The sequence below is a fragment of the Schistocerca gregaria genome, chromosome 5 (assembly GCF_023897955.1).
Source record: "Schistocerca gregaria isolate iqSchGreg1 chromosome 5, iqSchGreg1.2, whole genome shotgun sequence".
Classification (NCBI taxonomy): domain Eukaryota; kingdom Metazoa; phylum Arthropoda; class Insecta; order Orthoptera; family Acrididae; genus Schistocerca; species Schistocerca gregaria.
Window position 1 is genome coordinate 292,712,952 of NC_064924.1, and position 22,313 is coordinate 292,735,264.

The 22,313-nt window shown below is 43.8% G+C and overlaps 1 protein-coding gene across 13 annotated transcripts in view; it reads left to right on the plus strand.

Annotated features, from left to right (window-relative positions):
- LOC126271885 (dystroglycan 1) overlaps positions 1 to 22,313 on the plus strand; it is a 960,129-nt gene that overhangs the window by 561,090 nt on the left and 376,726 nt on the right. For 5 of the 13 annotated variants that reach the window (XM_049974250.1, XM_049974243.1, XM_049974248.1 and 2 more), the window contains one exon: positions 22,146 to 22,208. The exons of 5 other annotated variants lie outside the window; for them this stretch is intronic. The gene's annotated coding sequence lies outside the window, so the exon portion shown is untranslated. Of the gene's footprint in view, positions 1 to 6,574; positions 6,684 to 22,145; positions 22,209 to 22,313 lie in introns of all 13 variants that reach the window. 3 more of the 13 variants (XM_049974252.1, XM_049974246.1, XM_049974253.1) reach the window with 2 other exon arrangements.

The window sequence follows — 22,313 nt, forward strand, 5'->3', positions numbered from 1 at the left end:
CTACGTGTACATCTGAGTGATTTCTCTGCAACTCACGCTTAAGTGCTCGGCGGATAGTTCGTAGAACTGCCTTCAGACTATTTCTGTACCGTTCCGCTCTCGAGCTGCACGCGGGAATAATCAACAACCAAATCTTTCGGCGACGAGCTCTGATTTCTATTTTAGTATTATGGTCATTTCTCAGTATGTAGCTGAAAATAACACAATATTTTCACCTTAGGAGGATGAAATTAGTGATTGAAATTTCGTGAAAAGATCTACATCTACATGGCTACTCTACAAATGACACTTAAATGCCTGTCAGAGGGTTCACCGAACCTCCTTCACACTAATTCTCTATTATTCCACTCTCGAACGCCTTTATTTTAATGATGACCGCCCCACATCATGTACCATGTCCGTGATACTCTCTCCCTACTTCTCGATTATACGAAACGTTCTGCCTTTCTTGGAATTTTCTGCGTGTCCTCCGTTAATCTATCTGGTAAGGATCCAACACTGCGCAGGAGTATTCCAGAAGAGGATGGACAAGGATAGTGTTGACATACTCTTTAGTAGATCGGTTACATTTTTAAGTGTTCTGCTAATAAAACGCAGTCCTCGGTTCGCCTTCCGCACTAGTTCTCTATGTGTTCTTTCCTATTTAAGTTGTGGTTAATAATAATTCCCAGGCATTTAGTCGAATTCACTGCCTTTAGAGTTGATTGATTTAATGTGTAACCGAAGTTTAACGGATTCCTTTTAGCAGTTATGTGGATGACCTCACACTTTTCATTATTTAGGGTAGTTCCCAATTTTCGCATCATACATATAACTTATTAAATAGTTTTGCGTTTGGTTTTTAACGTCCAATGACTGTAATAGCTGATACACGACAGCATCATCTGCAACCTGCTCAGATTGTCTCCTAAACCGTTTATACAGAGGGCCTTCAACACTACCTTGGGGAACACCAGAAATCAGTTTTACTCGATTACTTTCCTTCAGTTGCTACGAACTATGACTTCTCGGGTAGCAAATCACGAATCTAGTCGCATAACTGAGACGATATCCCAGTTTAAGGGATAGCACGCAATTTGATTACAAGGCGCTTTTGAGGTTAAGTTTCAAAAGCCTTCTGAAAATCAAGAAATACGGAATTAATTTGAAATCTCTTGTCAATAGCATTCAACACTTCGTGTCAGTAAAGCGCTAGTTGTGTTTCACAAGAACGACGTTTTCTAAACCCATGTTGACTGTATGTCAATAGACCGTTTTCTTGCGGTAATTCATAATACTCGAACGCAACACAGTTCCAAAATGCTCTTGCATACCAACGTTAATGGTATGTGCCTGTATATTAGCCAATTATTACAGCGCCTTCCCTGAATTTTGGTGTGACCTGTCTTTGGGTTCGGATCTTTCGTTGAGCGAGCGGTTGCAGATGATTGCAGCAGCAAAAAACTTTATGTTTTAATCATTGCCACCCCAACGCGCGTATCTTATCCATGCCTGACCCTCTCCTAATTCGCGGTAATACAAAACGGCCTGCCCTCCTTTGTGCTTTTTCGATGTCCTTTGTCAGTTCTACCTAGTAAGGATCGCAAACAGCGCAGCAGTACTCCAGAAAAGGACTGCAGGCATAGTATAGACAGTCTCTTTAGTAGATTTGTTGCATCTAGTAAATGTTCCGCTGGCAAAATCCGTCTTCGATTCGCTTTTCCCACAACATTTTCTACATGATTGTTCTAATTTAAGTTGCTCGTAATTGTAATCACTTTTAGTTACACAGGAAGTATGGATATTATCTTCAGTTACATATTTTGATGTTTTATTGAATGACACGTTGGTTCTTGAACCCCGTGGGTCCATCATCATGTGCAAATAGTTTTAATAAGTTACTTATTTCTGTGCTTGAGCGAGGTGATGAAAAAGGTACGTTCCAAGTGTAAATATGTTAGATGTTGAGTTTCCATAAAAGGAAATACAATGAGAAACAGTGAAAATTTATCGAAAGACCCAGGAAGGACATTTTTAATGCTATAATTTGCCATTAACATGTGCTACAATTTTCACCTAGTTTGAATACGCAGATTCTGAAATACGTTGCAAGATTTAATAAAAACTGCCATCAGTCCCCATTCAACACAGCACCAGCCATACACATATATGCCGAATGTTGTGTTTCTTGTTCCGTGTAATGGGCATCAGCTCCTATACGATCCAAATGTACCACTCCACAACATATGAATGATAATATTTGTGACGAAATTATGTAAATACTGTTTTAACGGCATAACGCCTTCGTTTTATGACCGTCGTTCAATTACACTGGCCATGCATCATCGAAAGAGGCTTTTAATTCGGTAATATACAGACGTTGTAGCTTTAAGAAAGATTTTAACGATGTGTGAAGCCGTAATGGCACCAATATAATCAAGAATGTTTTATGATATGAAGATGGCTAGATTGTTATCCGGGACAAATAATGAATCCAAATAAAGATGATTTCAGATGGGATCTTGTCTTCATTGGTTTTCAATCCCATACATAAATAATATATTTAGTCACATTTTTCTACGACAGAATGTAATTATTTCCAACGAAATATTTGCATTTGAATGGAGTTATAATGCTAAACCACATTTGGCAGATGAAAGATGAATTTTTTCCCCCTTAAACAATCAAGGCCGGAGTAAAGAGCTGATCACATTCCGCCAAAATGTGGTAAATTATCAAGAAAATTAAATAGTTATAATTGACGAAGAGAGAAGTGAGTTGTGAAAAGGAACTTCGTTGCTGGCGAATCACACTGTATTAAATCCGCGCAAGGTAGCCACGGTTCGCGCCCTCCCCCCCCCCCCCTCTCCCTCCCCCCCTCCCCGACGGAAGTTCAGTTTTCAGTTCGAGTCCTCCCTCAGGCATCCATAGCGTAAGTTAAAGTTAGATTAAGTAGGGTGTAAGCCAAAGACCGATGACCACTGCAGTTTGGTCCCACAGGAACTTACCAAAAATAAAAAAAAATAAAACTCCGTATGAAAAATCGGATAGGATCGTGCGTAATGCGTGCGGCTCAGTAACTATTATTTTAATAGCTGGTAGCCAAATTTGTCCCGCTTCTAAGACAAAAATTAATTCCAACTATACAGTCACAATCCGCAGGATAGGGATAGAAAAAACCAACCAGTGAAAACCGATGTCGGCATTGTAGTCCTGAATAACAGGTATTTTTCGATATTTGTTTGGTCTCGTTTATAACAGGTGTTTTTATTTTTTTCCCAACAACTGAGTAAAAAAAAAGAGACATCCATGGGAGCAGTGCTACAATTTTTCTCTATCAAACAAACCTTTTTTAAACGAAGAGTACTTGCATGATTTGAAATATTGCGTTACTGTGGAAAATGGAAACTAACAACACCAGCAGAAACGAGCAACCAACACGTGGCATCAGAACTTTTACAGCGTTGCTGAGACAGTAATGTCCCTGTTTGTGTTTGTCGTGGCTTAAGGTACGTATGTGCGTGCAGTGTGGAAGACTTTTCCTCATCTGGTTTATACGGTAGATTCTCTCTGTGGCCGCCGGGCATCCGTTGTAGAGGGCACCAAGACTGGTCTGGAAATATTTTTGCGAAGTGGCATAGCAGTGAACTTACAATGCTTCATTTCCGTTAAAATATTATCCATCTGGCTGCCATTTCTATGGAATAAAAAACATGGAAGAAATCGTGGCGCCAGTAATAAATGAAAACTTATCAACAGTTTATTCGTAGTACAAAAATAGAAAGTATCAGATCAGCTGCCTGTATCTACATAATATGCCTTTATCTGCTTTGCAGTTCTTGAAAACGGGGAAATTAACACGAAACGTAGAGATTTTCAACCTCAGTTTTCACCCTTCGATACTGACTATTCGTAACATCCAAATAATTGTTTGATCCCCGACTGCAGTGTGATTTTTGAGCAGGGTTTCGTAGGATTAAAATGAACTGGGCAAAACTTCCTCGTAGATTAAAACTGTGTGCCGGACCGAGACTCGAACTCGGGACCTTTCGCGGGCAAGTGCTCTACCATCTGATCTCCCCAAGCACGACTCACGCCTCCTCCTCACAGCTCTACTTCTGCCAGTACCTCGTCTCCTAGCTTCCAAACTTTACAGAAGCTCTCCTGCGAAACTTTGCAGAACTAGCACTCCTGAAAGAAAGGATATTGCGGAGACATGGCTTAGCCACAGCCTGGGGGGTGTTTCCAGAATGAGCTTTTCACACTGCAGCGGAGTGTGCGCTGATACGAAACTTCCTAGCAGATTAAAACTGTGTGCCAGACCGAGATTCGAAGTGATAGAGCACTTGCCCGCGAAAGGCAAAGGTATCGAGTTAGAGTCTCGGTCCGGCATACAGTTTTAATCTGCCAGGAAGTTTCGTATCAGCGCACACTCCGCTGCAGAGTAAAAATTCATTCTGAACTGGATAATGTTGGTGATTTTTTTTTTGTCGTATTCAACCACTTAGGGATTTTCGAGAAAAGCAGAGAACAATGAATGGACTAAGTTTCCTTTTATTTGCGTACTTAATTTAATATTTTGATTTTGTGTGTGTTTAAACTGAGTGAGTTAAAATAAATCACTGTTCGATTTCTGCATTTATTACGGTAAATAAGCGGAATAAAAAAATGGTTGTTTCTGAAACCGGTTATTTTAAATTGATGTGGAAAATCGATTGTTTCAGCGACAAGTCATCCCTACGGCAAGACGATGCATCAAGCGCTAAACTGTGCCATGCCACTGTTCGTCGCCCCACTACCTGTCTTGGCACAGCTTGTGCAACCCTAATAACCATTAGCACTGCTATAGGATCACAGCCTGGAAGGGTGCCTCCGAAAGCGACACAGTGCGACAGTTACGTTATCAGAACCATGCGTTTAGCGCTTTGTAGATACGCCCTTTCCCGTTCCAGCACCCTCTCACAACGTGGAGGGTGGACAACGTGTCAGCTGTAATACGTGTGGCTGCCGGATATGTGGGCGGCAGATGTGCAGAGGGCAGCCGAGCCGCTAACGACTGCCGCCCTTTGTGAGGGCCCTTCAGCCCTTCGAGGCTGGCTGTGCGTGCGCTTCACCAAGCCCTGCACTCGCTGTTTGGAGCTGGGCCACGGGACAAGGATTTTCCGATGGCTCTAACGACAGCCACTGGCGCTTGTCCGGTCGGAAAATGGGGAACAATCGAACGCGCAGGAGCATCGCTGAATTCAGCTCAGGTTAGAGCAGCAGCAAGAGCAATCCGCTAGAAACATTCGGTGGCAGCGTGGCGACAACAGCACAGCTAGAGGATTTGTCAGACATCCTATAGTATGGCGAAATATTGTCTAGAGTCAGACATTATCAAATCATTATTGTCATCAGTCTTATGACTGATCTTTTACGCAACTTATCCTGTGTCAACTTTGTAGGGTTCTCGCATGTTTTCTGCCATTGCATATAATGTACCTTTACTGTACTGGGACAAAGATGAATGACCGCACTGCATTTGTAGTTAATAAAATCCTTGACTATGTGTTCAGTTTTATCTGTGGTGGACTTGCTAGTCAGTTGTGCTTCGCTGGGGCATTCTTACTTCAGACACAGTAGCGAGCAGTTTAATTTCTCTGAGAGAGAGATATATTGTTTATGTACGTGGGAGAAACTATATGGAATATTGTATTATCGCGATGAAAACTCATTTATAATATTTTACTGTTCTTTACACTGACGAAGAAGATTGTGGAGGAATTTTAAAGGCATGTTTGTAATTTTTATAATGAGAGAATTTTGAAATTGCTAGAGTTTTCTTATGTTATGCTATTTTTTTCTCAATAATCAGAGCTTCATTTGTTAAACCGATTTTTTTAAAAAGTAAAACACACCTTCATGCTTCGTAGTAATTTTTTAAATATTCTATCGTGTTTGCATTCCACCTTCCTCCACAAGCAGCAACAGATTGTTTCTGACAGGCATTAAAATTTTGAGTAAATTATTTTTCTTTAGTTGCTGCAGTTGTTGATTTGTATTCGCTTTCGAAAACGTCAGGACTTCCGACACAAAAACAACATGTTGAGCAAGAAGTAAGTCAGTTTCACCTTGCGTTCGCCGGCCGCGGTGGTCTCGCGGTTCTAGGCCCGCAGTCCGGAACCGTACGACTGCTACGGTTGCAGGTTCGAATCCTGCCTCGGGCATGGATGTGTGTGATGTCCTTAGGTTAGTTAGGTTTAAGTAGTTCTAAGTTCTTGTGGACTAATGACCACAGCAGTTGAGTCCCATAGTGCTCAGAGCCATTTGAACCATCACCTTGCGTTCTTGACCAAACAGTGAGTAGTCGTGAATTTCAGATGTAGTGTTAGCAAGCAGATTGATTTTCGGTGAACGGTATTAGTAATTTCACAGAGTTATTTTCTTAAAAATAGAGCAGAAATTTATTTTTCTGGATATTCCTAAATCAAACATTGCTCTTAATACTATGCAGTGTTCATAATGTACTTCGATATTGAGTTTTAGCTACATAATTACCATTGGACACACAATTAGTTTCTTTTGGGTTTAATTAGATTAATTTTCTTTATTTCAGATTTTGGATTTCGTGAAAGTTAAAATTTCATTTCTCGACACGGATCACGCGCGCAACACAGGTCCAACCAACAGTCAGTTTTACTCAGCGATTGAATGTGGCACATAAGGTACATGTTACAAGAGATAAATGTTTTTGACATCAATATATATTCTAACAATTTTTTATAAAAAGCTTCTTATCTTTAATTACGTTTTATCATATAGATAAGAAAAATTCCGTCTTTCGCAGTTGGATTTGTTTGTATCATACATGTTTCGTCTGTTCACGCCAGGCTTCTTCAGTGGTCTATAAACAAATGAAATTTATCTAATTAAACATACTTTTATATGAGATCTGTACTGATTTTTCGGCAGCTCGTTTTAAATCTAGCTGTTTCTATTTACAAACAGACTGATGTGTTTTTTACATACATTCAATTCATGTCGTATTCATGCATACATACGTAGAATAGGTTGCTTCCAGTAAACACAATTCGTTACATGTAACCTATACTGCAGCACAATGCTCAGTGCACACTCCTCGCATGCTTGAGAGGTGACTGAAAGTTCATAGGACCTGTAGAAGGGGGCAACATAGTGTGAGTGTTGGGGTGGGGATGGAGGGTGCGTTGCTGGTGGGATCTCTCTCTCTCTCTCTCTCTCTCTCTCTCTCTCTCTCTCTCTCTCTCTCTCTCTCTCTCTGTGTGTGTGCGTACGTGCGTGCGTGCCTGTGTGTGTGTGTGTGTGTGTTTGTGTAATTTTTTATTTAATGATTTTGTATTTATTTTTATGGTAAACTGTGAATTAGTTTGAATACTGCCCCTTTGTTACTGGTCTTTTTGTCACTGAGAATATATTCATTTTTATTTATGGCTTTCTTTATGAAATATTTTTCCTGTAGAGTTTGCGTTCTCCTTCATTTATTGTTATGGCATGACACTACGAAGTTTGTTGTCATCCCTACCTATTTTCCTTTATTAGATGTTCTGCGTATGTGGAGTGGATATATTGACTCTTCAGTGCCCTTGAATGTTGTTTGTATAAGACGTTAAAATTTCTTGCAGTCGTACCAAGTACTTCGAGCTGCAGCTATTACGTGTTAATTCACAAAGTATCTCTCTCTCTCTCTCTCTCTCTCTCTCTCTCTCTCTCTCTCTCTCTCTCTCTCACACACACAGACACACACACACACACACACACACACACACACACACACACACACACACAGAGCCCCACCAGCCACGTTCCCGCCATCCACACCCAACACTTCCCACTCCACTCTCCCCTCCTACAGCTCCCATGATCCCTTAGTAAACCTCTATAGCAAAATGGTTCAAATGGCTCTGAGCACTATGGGACTTAACATATGTGGTCATCAGTCCCCTAGAACGTAGAACTACTTAAACCTAACTAACCTAAGGACATCACACACATCCATGCCCGAGGCAGGATTCGAACCTGCGACCGTAGCAGTCGTGCGGTTTCGGACTGAGCGCCTTAACCGCGAGACCACCGCGGCCGGCCTTTATAGCCTTTGAGCAGCATGGCGTGTGCTACAGTACAGAACAGATGCAAACAAATGCTTATTTGGGGAAATTTGTACCATGAGCATTCAGCAAATGTAGAGCAACAGATGGATGCATGAATAGGACATGAAATTAATGTAAGTAAAAACCGCATCCATATATTTGTAAACAGAAATAGCCACATTTAAAATGAGCTGCCAAAGATCTTTACTAATCTCATATCGTATTGTGGGCCATTGACGATGCCTAGCGTAAATGGGCGAAAGATGTATGGTGTACATAAATAAATTCGGTTGCAAAAGACGGACTTTTCTTATCTACATGATAAAAAATAATTGAAGTTAGTAACTGAGACAAATGACTTTCATCAGCCATGCATTCTCTTTTTTCTTTTTCGTCATTTACACAGGGAGTTAGTTTTAACTTGAGACAATTAAATATCTTGAAACGACGTATCGTATAAAAAAAACTATCTAAGTGAAAAGTTATTATTAGTAAAGGGGTCATGGGTCTTTGCGACAACTGGACACCTCTCAGCCACATTTCTTGCGGGGGCGGCGTCAAGTTCGTATTTTGAAATGTGAATGCCCTCTGTATTGCACATTCGCATTCTACGTCAAAAATACGTATGCTTTACTCAAACTGTAGCTTCCCATTCGTGATAGATGGCGCTGTAATCGTCGTATAGCAAGCGTGCCTGTTTCTGCATTTGAGAACCGGCGCTTTCGATTCTACATTTCGTTGACGATGTAAAGTTAAACCTGTATGTTCTAACAGGTGACATTTATGTTCGCAGTTTACTTTAGTGTTTAAAATATTATTGTACAGTACAAATAATGTGGCTAGATATTGACATTTCGATGGTTCCCGACGGTGTTGATTGTGGTCAGTCCCCAAACCAACGGAATGCTTGATTTCGGTGGCTGCCCTCGAACCTCACCATCACGGTGGCTCATTCGGCCTGTGTTTCCTTTCAGTCGCTGTAACTCTCGCTGGCCACTACACAGCTAACGGCCGAATACAAACCACAATCAGTGCAGTAAAGCAATATGTCGACGCCTGATAGTGAGAGACGGACCTGCCATAGATACTCGGCGAAATCAATCACGCCAGTGGTGTGAGGCTAGAGGACTCACCGAAATCAAATACTCTAATGATGAGAGGCTAAGGAACCCACTCATGCCAAGTAACCGGATGAGAACAGAAAAACGTTACATCCACATCGTTGTTCCTGGATCACGCTGAACATAGTTTCTAACCAGACATTGAAACGGATAACCATATTGTACTGTACAATCAAATTTAAAACACTAAAATCATTTTCGAACATCAGTATCAATGTTTAGAACATAAAGATTTTCAGTTACATCGGTTTTTAATTGCAGAAATAGGCACACTTAATATTTGTTGAATACAGCGCCGTCTATGACGAATGTGAAAGAATGATTTGAGTAAACTGTAGGTATTTTTTGGCGTAGAATCCTTATTTGCAATAAAATGGGGGGTTCCCATTTGAAAGTAAAGCTGACCTCGGTCACCCATTAGAGGAGGTTAGGAGGTGGCCAGTTGCAGGAAAGACAGATGTCCCGATTACTAATATACATTTTTCACCTAGAAAGTTTTCGTGAGATGCACCGTTTACGAGATATTTAGTTATCTCAAATTAAAACAACCATCCTGTATATACTATCGCGGAATCTTGAGCGTGTCGCATTCGGGAGGACGACGGTTGAATCCTGTGTCCGGCCATCCTGATTTAGGTTTTCCGTGATTTCCCTAAATCGCTCCAGGCAAATGCCGGGATGGTTCCTTTCAGAGGGCACGGCCGACTTCCTTCCCCATCCTTCCCTAATCCGATGAGACCAGTGACCTCCCTGTCTGGTCTCCTTTCCCAAACAAACAAACCAGCCAACCAATATTGAGCGTGTGGTGTCTGTCCTTTAGTACATGTTCGAAATGAGACACCACACATATAATAATTATGGCAGTTACTGCCGAAGTGTTGACGCGCATCCTGTTATCCTTAGCCGGCCGGAGTGGCCGTGCGGTTCTAGGCGCAGTCTGGAGCCGAGCGACCGCTGCGGTCGCAGGTTCGAATCCTGCCTCGGGCATGGATGTTTGTGATGTCCTTAGGTTAGTTAGGTTTAATTAGTTCTAAGTTCTAGGCGACTGATGACCTCAGAAGTTAAGTCGCATAATTCTCAGACCAATTTTGTTATCCCTACTTCTGGCCAATGCTTTCCTCATATTTCGTTCCTTACCCTTTCTATTCAGGACTTCGTTTCTTAACAGCCAACACCTCGCCAATTCTGCGATGAACCTTCTCATTTTTTACGTTATCAGTCTAGCTAACCTTCGACATATTCTGTAGCATCGCATCCCTGGTTCACCGATTCTCTTCTCTCTTCTTTTCCGGCCCCCCTCTCCCCCGGTCCAACCCATGATACACTTCAATACAATAGTATGTTCCTTACGTACATACTCATATATTTCTTTCGAAAATTTAAAGCCGAATTTTTATTACAAAGGAACGTCATATTTAACAGCTTCTCCGTCATGTGTTATTTTACTTGCAAGATCGTGTCATTCTTTCATTTTATCTGCTAAGAGGTCCACAATTTTGATATTATGTTTGTCATTAATCTTATTTCTGCTGTTTCTCATTACTTTTCTCTGTCTTTACTCTTAATCCATGTGTTGCCGCTAAAGCCCAAAAGCCGTTAATGTGCACATTACCTACCTCATCTGCAGATTAACTTACCTGCTCCGCTATCGTGCGGAATCAAGAGTTTTGTGCATTTTACCGAGGTAATGTGCACATTAACGACTTCCGTGTCGCTTAGTTCAAAAGTTTGTTTCTCTCATTTCCTTTCTCTACCCCTTCCCCCCTTTCCATTCATTTTTCATTTGGTTTCGCCAGCGTCTTGTCGGCGGTGGTTGTTTTCGTTTCTTATAATTTGCGTCGGCTGCCATTTCGTGAATTTGTGTCGTGATTTTTTAAAAACCAGATTAAATTAGCTTCTAGTATGGAAGCAAGCACCAAACTGTTAAGTAATATGAAGAAAAGATTTTTCTAAAACCTCTTCAGCGAAGGTTCAGAATATAACTGTGTGTTGATGTCAAAATGAAAGTATGATTACATAACTGAAGGTGTGAAGCGAATGAAAGTTATCATGAAGAAAGAATTATCTCGAGATTACCGAATAATTCGAAGGTATGCTGTATTGACTGTGCAAGGCCGTTGTCAGATGCGCGTGAAAGTCTCAAAAAGTTCGTCCAGGCTGAAGAATTGATTGACATATTGTATTTTACTCATTTGTCAATTGCTCACTGTGGAAGAGACATGATGATCGCGCAGTTAAATACACTTCCTAAAAATATAACCCAAGTAGAAATAATAATACTTTTGAATTTATGCGAATCTTGTCAACAAAGAAAAGTGTCAATCAGAGAGAAACTTTTAAGTTTCTTCGCATATACGAAGACCTCTCAACTAAATGTATTGTACAGAAGCCGCTCAAATCAAAACGGATTGAACAATTATCCTATAACAGGGGTTATATTTTACACATTTTTTTGCGCTACAAGTATTTTGCATTCTGATAATGGAGGCGAATTTTGTAACAAGTCTTAGGATGTGTAACACAGTTGTGACCAGAAATCAAAGTGGTTAATGACAAACTTGGGCTCAACCACAGTCAAGGAAGCGTATATAAAAAAAAAATGGAAATTGTTGTAAGATCTTATGCTGAGGTCATGGATCCCTAAGCTTACACACTAATCTAACTTACGCTAAGGACAACACACACACACACACACACACACACACACACACACACACACACACACACATATATATATATATATATATATATATATATACCCGAGGGTGGACTCGAACGTCCGACGGGGGGAGCCGTGCGAACCGTGAGAGCAAAGGAAGTGTAGAACAAGCGAATCAAGACATTGAAAACATGCTCACTACTTGGGTGACTGACAACCAAACTAAGAAGTGGAGTGAGGGCGTACGATTTGTAGGATTAACAAAGAATCGTTGCTATCGTTCTGCAATTAAAAAAAGTCCACACGAAGCCACATTCGGTTGCCCAGAGAGAGTGCCGTTGTCTTCTTCTATTATGCCACAATGTATATTACATTCGATAAATACTGAATAATACTCTTGACTCCCTCCCGTCGGAGGTTCGAGTTCTCTCTCGGACATGGGTGTGTGTGTTGTCCTTAGCGTAAGTTACTTCAAGTTAGATTAAGTAGTGCGTAAGCCTAAGGGACAGATGACCTCAGCAGTTTGGTCCCATAGGAACTTGCCACCACCAATATTCTTGAAAAATTAGAAGATTCACGAGAGACTGTGATTAAGGATTCACAGTCCAATCTTACTCAAGAGTACATTCCGTTATACCCTGCTTCTACAGCATCGCTTACAGAAATACAAGAGTTTGTCGATATTATCTTAAACTGCCTTCCACGCCGTTTACTGAGGATACAGTTGTGAAGAATATTCTGTTACCTTGCATCTCCAAGAAATCACCTCTACATGTTGGAGAAGTCATCACCGAGCTGCCCTGAGCTTCAGCGGAATCGCCATCACAAATTCGTGCAGCGCCTGAAAAGAGGATTGTCTACACAAGACACGGTCTCCATTGTTTGCCCATAAGTAACATCAAACGCTCACAAGTGTAAATCGTGAGATATGTTTGTTCACATACACTCCTGGAAATGGAAAAAAGAACACATTGACACCGGTGTGTCAGACCCACCATACTTGCTCCGGACACTGCGAGAGGGCTGTACAAGCAATGATCACACGCACGGCACAGCGGACACACCAGGAACGGCGGTGTTGGCCGTCGAATGGCGCTAGCTGCACAGCATTTGTGCACCGCCGCCGTCAGTGTCAGCCAGTTTGTCGTGGCATACGGAGCTCCATCGCAGTCTTTAACACTGGTAGCATGCCGCGACAGCGTGGACGTAAACCGTATGTGCAGTTGACGGACTTTGAGAGAGGGCGTATAGTGGGCATGCGGGAGGCCGGGGTGGACGTACCGCCGAATTGCTCAACACGTGGGGCGTGAGGTCTCCACAGTACATCGATGTTGTCGCCAGTGGTCGGCGGAAGGTGCACGTGCCCGTCGACCTGGGACCGTACCGCAGCGACGCACGGATGCACGCCAAGACCGTAGGATCCTACGCAGTGCCGTAGGGGACCGCACCGCCACTTCCCAGCAAATTAGGGACACTGTTGCTCCTGGGGTATCGGCGAGGACCATTCGCAACCGTCTCCATGAATCTGGCCTACGGTCCCGCACACCGTTAGGCCGTCTTCCGCTCACGCCCCAACATCGTGCAGCCCGCCTCCAGTGGTGTCGCGACAGGCGTGAATGGAGGGACGAATGGAGACGTGTCGTCTTCAGCGATGAGAGTCGCTTCTGCCTTGGTGCCAATGATGGTCGTATGCGTGTTTGGCGCCGTGAAGGTGAGCGCCACAATCAGGACTGCATACGACCGAGGCACACAGGGCCAACACCCGGCATCATGGTGTGGGGAGCGATCTCCTACACTGGCCGTAGACCTCTGGTGATCGTCGAGGGGACACTGAATAGTGCACGGTACATCCAAACCGTCATCGAACCCATCGTTCTACTATTCCTAGACCGGCAAGGGAACTTGCTGTTCCAACAGGACAATGCACGTCCGCATGTATGCCGTGCCACCCAACGTGCTCTAGAAGGTGTAAGTCAACTACCCTGGCCAGCAAGATCTCCGGATCTGTCCCCCATTGAGCATGTTTGGGACTGGATGAAGCGTCGTCTCACGCGGTCTGCACGTCCAGCACGAACGCTGGTCCAACTGAGGCGCCAGGTGGAAATGGCATGGCAAGCCGTTCCACAGGACTACATCCAGCATCTCTACGATCGTCTCCATGGGAGAATAGCAGCCTGCATTGCTGCGAAAGGTGGATATACACTGTACTAGTGCCGACATTGTGCATGCTCTGTTGCCTGTGTCTATGTGCCTGTGGTTCTGTCAGTGTGATCATGTGATGTATCTGATCCCAGGAATGTGTCAATAAAGTTTCCCCTTCCTGGGACAATGAATTCACGGTGTTCTTATTTCAATTTCCAGGAGTGTAGTTTGTGGTGAAGTAGATCCAAATAGGGTGAGTATCGTATGAATATATTATGCAGCAACTGTAAAAAGAATATGAATCAGAAAATATAGAGTGATGAAGCCAAGAAAGGATTTAAAAAGCAGGCACGGAAAATGTTAGCAGTTTCTAACACAAAGCACCGAAATGTGACAGAAAAATTGGGGCTTAGCTGTGGTTCTTAGTAAAACAGAGGGTGGTTTCTATAAACTTGGCCTAAAACTGGTATTTTAAAACAGTTGTATACAACGTCTGAATACAGTGTTTGCAAAACAAAAAAATTAATGAAAGATGATGTCCCAGCTGTAGAAATACCTTTACGTCAAAGAATCCCTTGGTACTGGGCAGAATTTCAGGAAATGTGACTTCATATCTAAGTGTACCACATATAGTTGGTATTGCCGGAAAAACTAACTGCTATCTAACTCGAAGTGTCACCAATCTTGAGACTGTACTAATAAGCAAGCATAATTTTGTCCTGTGTTTTGCATATTCATTTCCTCGATTTTAAACCGTTTGATTCATTGTAATATAGTTTTTCAGTTGACTGATGATTGAGTCTATCAAACAGTTTGTTGATTGCTTGAGGACAATGACTTTATTCTTTAGATCACCAAGAAATAAATAAATAACATTAAGTTAATTTAGGCGTACAGAACGTTAAGAGTTACTCCTGGTCGGCATGTAGTTCTTGGTCTAACATTTTACGTGATTTATTTTACTAATGTTCAAATGGTTGAAATGGCTCTGAGCAGTATGGGACTTAACTTCTGAGGTCATCAGTCCCCTAAAACTTAGAACTACTTAAACCTAACTAACCCAAGGATATAACACACATCCATACTCGAGGCAGGATTCGAACCTGCGACCGTAGTGGTCGCGCGGTTCCAGACTGCAGCGCCTTGAACAGCTCGGTCACCCTGGCCGGCGATTTTACTAATGTGACAAGCCCTTTTACAAATGGATGTATAGATCGTGGCCGACAAATTTCATGTGGAAATTTTAGATCGCTTTACTGACTGACTGTTTGCTAATGTGAAATTTGTTTCTTGTTCTTCTGAACAGGACGGGTTTAAATCTGTTGAAACCTTGGTTAGGTTAATTCAAGCCACCATTTATTGCAAGTGGTTGTCTATCATTTTCACGTGCTCCTGATAATAATAGTTGGATTGTTATGGAATAGTAGACTGGCCGCGCGGGATTAGCCGAGCGGTCAAAGGAGAGTTGCAGTCGTGCACTGGGAATGGTTGTGTGTGTTTGTCCTTAGTATAATTTAGGTTAAGTAGTGTGTAAGCTTAGGGATTGATGACCTTAGCAGTCAAGTCCCGTAAGATTTCACACAGTAGTAGACTGACGAAAAAAATCGCAACACCAAAAAGTAATTGATGTAGACTAATGAAGTTTCGGGAATACATTTGTGTTGTCAAAATATGTAAGTGATTAACATTGCAAGATCATAGGTTAATGTAAGTGCGGGGTAAGCCGTTACAAATGTGAAGTGCTGGTACATTAATGACAGATGTAACCGGCAGAATATTCAATAAAAGCATGTGCATGAATTGTGATGTACAGGTGCCTGCCGCATGTCAGTTTGCGGGATGGACTTCCACGCCTGTTGCACTTGGAACGGTTACGCTGTTTGTGAATGACGCTGGAGTTATCAGATGATGATGCCCCATGTGCAGTCGACTGAAGACAGGTTTGGTGATCGAGCAGGCCAAGGCAATAAGTCGACACTCTGTGGATAATGGTGGGTTAGAAGAGAACTATGTGGGCGATCGTTATCCTGTTGGAAAACGATCCTTAAATGTTGCCCATGAAGGGCTGCACAACAGGTCTAATCACCAGACCAGTACAAGGCAACAAGTCGACACTCTGTAGATAATGGTGGGTTAGAAGAGAACTATGTGGGCGATCGTTAACTTGTTGGAAAACGATCCTCAAATGCTGCCCACGAAGGGGTGCACAACAGGTCTAATCACCAGACTGACGTACAAATTTTCAGAGTGCGTGGGATAAGCACGAGAGTGCTCCTGGTGTCATACGAAATCGCACACCCAGACCATGGCTCCAGGTGTTGGTCCAGTGTGTCTAGTGCCCAGACAGGTTGGTTGCAGGCCGTCAACTGACCACCTTCTAACCAACACACGGTCATCACAGGCACCGAGGCAGAACCAGCTTTCGACAGACCTCCGCCCTGTCCTCCAACGAGCTCTCGCTCGACAGCACTGAAGTCGCAGGTGGCGGTGGTTTGAGGTCAGTGCACTGCACTCTACAGGGCGTCTGGTGTCGGAGTTGTCCTTGAAATAACCGATTTGGAAAGGTTCTTAAGGTCACTGTGGTGCCAGGCGCTGTTGAGATTGCTGCTGCAGTTGCAGTGAGATGCGCCAGACGCATACGCCGACCACGAAGGTCTTCCCTCTCTGTAGGCCGGCCGGAGTGGCCGAGCGGTTCTAGACGTTACGGTCTGGAACCGCGCGACCGCTACGGTCGCAGGTTCGAATGCTGCCTCGAGAATGGATGTGTGTGATGTCCTTAGGTTAGTTAGGTTTAAGTAGTTCTAAGTGCTAGGGGACTGATGACCACAGCAGGTAAGTCCCATAGTGCTCACAGCCATTTGAACCATTCCCTCTCTGTAGTGCCACGTGGCCGTCCTCTGCCCGGTCTTCCTGAAACCACGCGGTCTCGTGACTACTGTAGCCAGCAGTCACGTACAGTGCCTACATTCCTACCAAATCTTTATGCAATATCTCAGAAGGAACATCCACGCCCTCACTCAAATTCAGTGAGGTATTGACAACGGCGTCTTTGATGCCTTAAAGGCGTTCTTAACCAACAACTCACCACGCCCAATCGGTTTGCAGTAGCGTTTTGGAGCATATACTGTATTCAAATATTATGAATCACCTCGAAGGGAACGATCTATTGATACATAATCAACATGGTTTCAGAAAACATCGTTCTTGTGTAACGCAGCTAGCTCTTTATTCGCAAGAAGTAATGGCCGCTATCGACAGGGGATCTCAAGTTGATTCCGTATTTCTAGATTTCCGGAAAGCTTTTGACACCGTTCCTCACAAGCGACTTCTAATCAAGCTGTGGGCCTATGGGGTATCGTGTCAGTTGTGCGACTGGATTCGTGATTTCCTACCAGGAAGGTCGCAGTTCGTAGTAATAGACGGCAAATCATCGAGTAAAACTGAAGTGATATCAGGCGTTCCCCAGGGAAGCGTCCTGGGAACTCTGCTGTTCCTGATCTATATAAATGACCTGGGTGACAGTTCTCTTAGATTGTTCGCAGATGATGCTGTAATTTACCGTCTAGTAAGGTCATCCGAAGACGCGTATCAGTTGCAAAGTATCAGTTGCAAAGCGATTTAGAAAAGATTGCTATATGGTGTGGCAGGTGGCAGTTGACGCTAAATAACGAAAAGTGTGAGGTGATAAACATGAGTTCCAAAAGAAATCCTTTGGAATTCGATTACTCGATAAATAGTACAATTCTCAAGGCTGTCAATTCAACTAAGTACCTGGGTGTTGAAATTACGATCAACTTCAGTAGGAAAGACCACATAGATAATATTGTGGGGAAGGCGAGCCAAAGGTTGCGTTTCATTGGCAGGACACTTAGAAGATGCAACAAGTCCACTAAAGAGACAGCTTACACTACACTCGTTCGTCCACTGTTAGAATATTGCTGCGCGGTGTGGGATCCTTACAAGGTGGGATTTACGGAGGACATCGAAAGGGTGTAAAAAAGGGCAGTTCGTTTTGTATTATCACGTAATAGGGGAGAGAGTGTGGCAGATATGATACCCGAATTGGGATGAAAGTCATTACAGCAAAGACGTTTTTCGTCGCGGCGAGATCTTTTTACGAAATTTCAGTCACGAATTTTCTCTTCCGAATGCGAAAGTATTTTGTTGAGCCCAGCCTTCGTAGGTAGGAATGGTCATCAAAATAAAACATGAGAAATCAGAGATCGAACAGAAAGGATTAGGTGTTCGTTTTTCCCGCGAGCTGTTCGCGTGTGGAATGGTAGGGAGATAGTATGATTGTGGTTCGATGAACCCTCTGCCAAGCACTTAAGTGTGAATTGCATTGTAATCATGTAGATGTAGATCCCTAAGGTAACCTTCACAACCGTTACACCATGCATTGATAACAAACCTGATCTTTATACCACGGTTATGCGAGTGGCGTGAAATTTTAAAATACATAATCTTTCAGATGTAGAGACACGCGTATCAACTTTCGTTTACGTCGCACAACTCCTTCTTGGTGCTGCAATTTCTTTTTTCTTTCCGTGTAGATTTTATACTACGGGGTGTTCAAAAAGTCTCCGCAGTTCCTAGTGATTGTTAGCTGCGGTATGATTACTCGTCTGACAGGGTTACTTCCCTTCAAGTGGACTCTCTCAACATTCAAAAAGACTCTCCGCAGTGCCGTATGTTTGTTAGCCGGTTATTTTCAACAATATGGTGCAACCGTGCATACAGCTCGCGTTTCAATGTCACTGCTTGCTGATGTTTTTGGTGGCCGCATAATTTCACACGGACTTTGGCCTCCACGATCTCCTGACCTAACACCACCAGACTTTTTCTTGTGGGGTGCAGCGAAAGCAACTGTCTACAAAAACCTTCCAAAATCCATCGATGACCTGAAAACTCCAATATCCAATTTCACTGCTTCTGTTACAAAAGAAATGTTACAGCTTGTGTTTGGAAATATGATTACACGAATTGAATTGTGTACTCAACAACAGGGGGAAAACTTTTAACATTTAGTGTTAAAATTTGGAAGTCAAACTGAATATTCAATAAATTAATAACTTGTATTTCAGTGAGTTTCATTTCGGTATATTCGCTGCGCCGCACGGCACTCGCGGCTAACAATCATACGGCACTGCGGTGAGACTTTTTGAACACCCCGTAGTTTCTTTTGTGACTGCTATACCAGTGGCAGGAACTATAACGCTTTAGTACGAAGCATATACAATGAAGAGCCAGAGAAACTGGTACCCCCCGCCTAATATCGTGTAGGCCCCCTTGAGCAACCAGAAGTGCTGCAACACGGCGTCGCATGGACTCGACCGATGTCTGAAGTAGTGCTGCAGGGAATTGACACCATCAACCCTGCAGGGCTGCCCAAATATCCGTAAGAGTACGAAGGGGTTGAGATCGCTTCTGAGCAGCACGTTCCAGGGCATCCCAGATATACTCAATAATGTTCATGTCTGGAGAGTCTGGTGGCCAGCGGAAGCGTTTAAACTCACTGGAGCCACTCTGGACGTGTGGAGTGTCGCATTGTCGTGATGGAATTGCCCAAGTCCGTCGGAATGCACAATGGATATGCATAGTTGGAGGTGATCAGACAGGATATTTACGTATGTGTCACCTGTCAGAGTCGTATCTAGACGTATCAGGGGTCCCATATCGTCCAACTGCATGCACCCCACACCATTACAGGGCCTCCACCAGTTTCAACAGTGCACTGCTGACGTGCACGGTCCATGGAGTCATGAGGTTGTCTCCATACCTGTACACGTCCACCTGCTCGATGCAATTTGAAACCAAACTCGTCCGACCAGCCAAAACGTTTTCAGTTATTAACAGTCCAGGCGAGGCATAAAACTTTGTGTCTTGCAGTCATCAAGGGTACGCTAGTGCGCCTTTGGTTCCGAAAGCCCATATCGATGATTTTCTCGAAAGAAAAAGAGCCCACAGTTGCACTAAATTATGTTTATTTTAAACCTTGACCATGGTTTCTGCTGTAATAATATAGCCTTCCTCAGAAGTCATACACACTATATGAAGAAGTCTTAGCACAGCGTCAAGTCGCAGAAACCATGGTTAAGGCTTAAAATAAACATAATGTAGTGCAACTGTGGGCTGTTTTTCATTCGAGACAATTTCGTAACGGTTGCTGTGGTCGCTGCCATGATGAAAATAATGGCATACCGATGATGTTGAATAGTTCGCACGCTGACACTAATTGATAGACCGGCATTGAAATCTGCAGCAATTTTCTGAATGGTTGCACTTCTGTCACGTTGAACGACCCTCTTCAGTGGTCTTCGGTCCCGTTATTGCAGTATCTTTTTCCGGCCGCAGCAATATCGGTGTTTTGATGTTTTACCGGAGTCCTGATATTCACGGTATGCTCGTGAAATGGTGGTAGGGGAAAATTCCCACTTCATCGGTACCTCGGAGATGCTGTGTCCCATCGCTCCTGCGACGACTATAACACCACGTTCAAACTCATCTTGGTAACCTGCCATTGTAACAGCAGCAGTAACCGATCTAACAACTGCGCCAGACACTTGTTGTCTCATACAGGGTGTTACAAAAAGGTACGGCCAAACTTTCTGGAAACATTCCTCAAACACAAATAAAGAAAAGATGTTATGTGAACATGTGTCCGGAAACGCTTGATTTCCATGATAAAGCTCATTTTAGTTTCGTCAGTATGTATTTTAAAGTTTCACAATCAACATGTGTGGGCTGACGAGAATTCGCACGCAATTGTGCAATCACGTCATCAATACAGATTTTCTGTGAACGTTTGGGCAGGCATTGTTGGTGATGTCTTGATTGGGCCCCATGTTCTTCCACCTACGCTCAATGGAGCACGTTATCATGATTTCATACGGGAAACTCTACCTGTGCTGCTAGAACATGTGCCTTTACAAGTACGACACAACATGTGGTTCGAGCACGATGGAGCTCCTGCACATTTCAGTCAAAGTGTTCGTACGCTTCTCAACAACAGATTCGGTGACCGATGGATTGGTAGAGGTGGACCAATTTCATGGCCTCCACGCTCTTGTGACCTCCACCCTCTTGACTTTCATTTATGGGGCATTTGAAATCTCTTGTCTACGCAACCCCGGTACCAAATGTAAAGACTCTTCGTGGTCGTATTGTGGACGGCTGTGATACAATACGCCATTCTCCACGGCTGCATCAGCCCATCAGGGATTGCATGCGACGGAGGGTGGATGCATGTATCCTCGCTAACGGAGGACCTTTTGAACATTTCCTGTAACAAAGTGTTTGAAGTCAAGCTGGTACGTTCTGTTGCTGTGTGTTGCCATTCCATGATTAATGTGATTTGAAGAGAAGTAATAAAATGAGCTCTAACATGGAAAGTAAGCGTTTCCGGACACATGTCCACATAACATATTTTCTTTCTTTGTGTGTAAGGAATGTTTCCTGATAGTTTGGCCGTACCTTTTTGTAACACACTGTATAGGCGTTCCCGACGGCAGCGCCGTATTCTGCCTGTTTACATATCTCCTGTATTTGAATACGCATGCCTATATCAGTTTCTTTGGCGCTTCAGTGTCCAGACGTTGTGATTTACTGCAAGACGTACAGAATGAAGAGAGCGCATACGACGTCACGCACGCCACTGTAGAAGCCGCCCTGTAGAGGTTTACCGCAATTGCTATACGGGGCGGGTCGACACGACGAGTTTGCACAGCGCTGCGAAGGAGGCACCGTGATTAAGCACCGGAGCCGGTAGACAGTAGACTCAGGGGCTCGGTTGCCGTAATGGAGCGCAGCCGCGGGGGTTCCCCGGCGCGCGTGCGACAATTCTGGCGAGTGCCTCTCCGACGGGCGGACGTAGAGATTTCCACGTCGGCGATGGGCATTTACTTCTCAGGCCGGCTTACCTACAGCGCCGGCTCGCACTTCTAGCGGGGGACGTCGCGCGAAGAGGGCAGCGCCTCCTGCTCCCCCTCCCCCCCCCCCCCCCCCTCCGTAGTCAGAGTGCAGTGCTCCGTACCTCTCCCTCAGCAAGGCGCCCCTGGGATTCGCAGTTAAGGACGGCGGGGTTGGGGCCACAGAACCAGCTGCTCCAGGAGCTAACTCCCCTCTTTCGTCCTGTTCCAGGTGAGTGGCGAAGGGTGCTGACTGCCGCAGCCTCCAAGGGTTTCCAGCGATCTGCTGTAAAACGTAAGTCTCCCAGCTTACTTATCCAGTGTGTTTCTTCGCTTCATAACAGTTGTACAGTGTGGCCAGAAAGTCCCTTTGCGCTTGGACTAAATCCGCGTTGGTAAC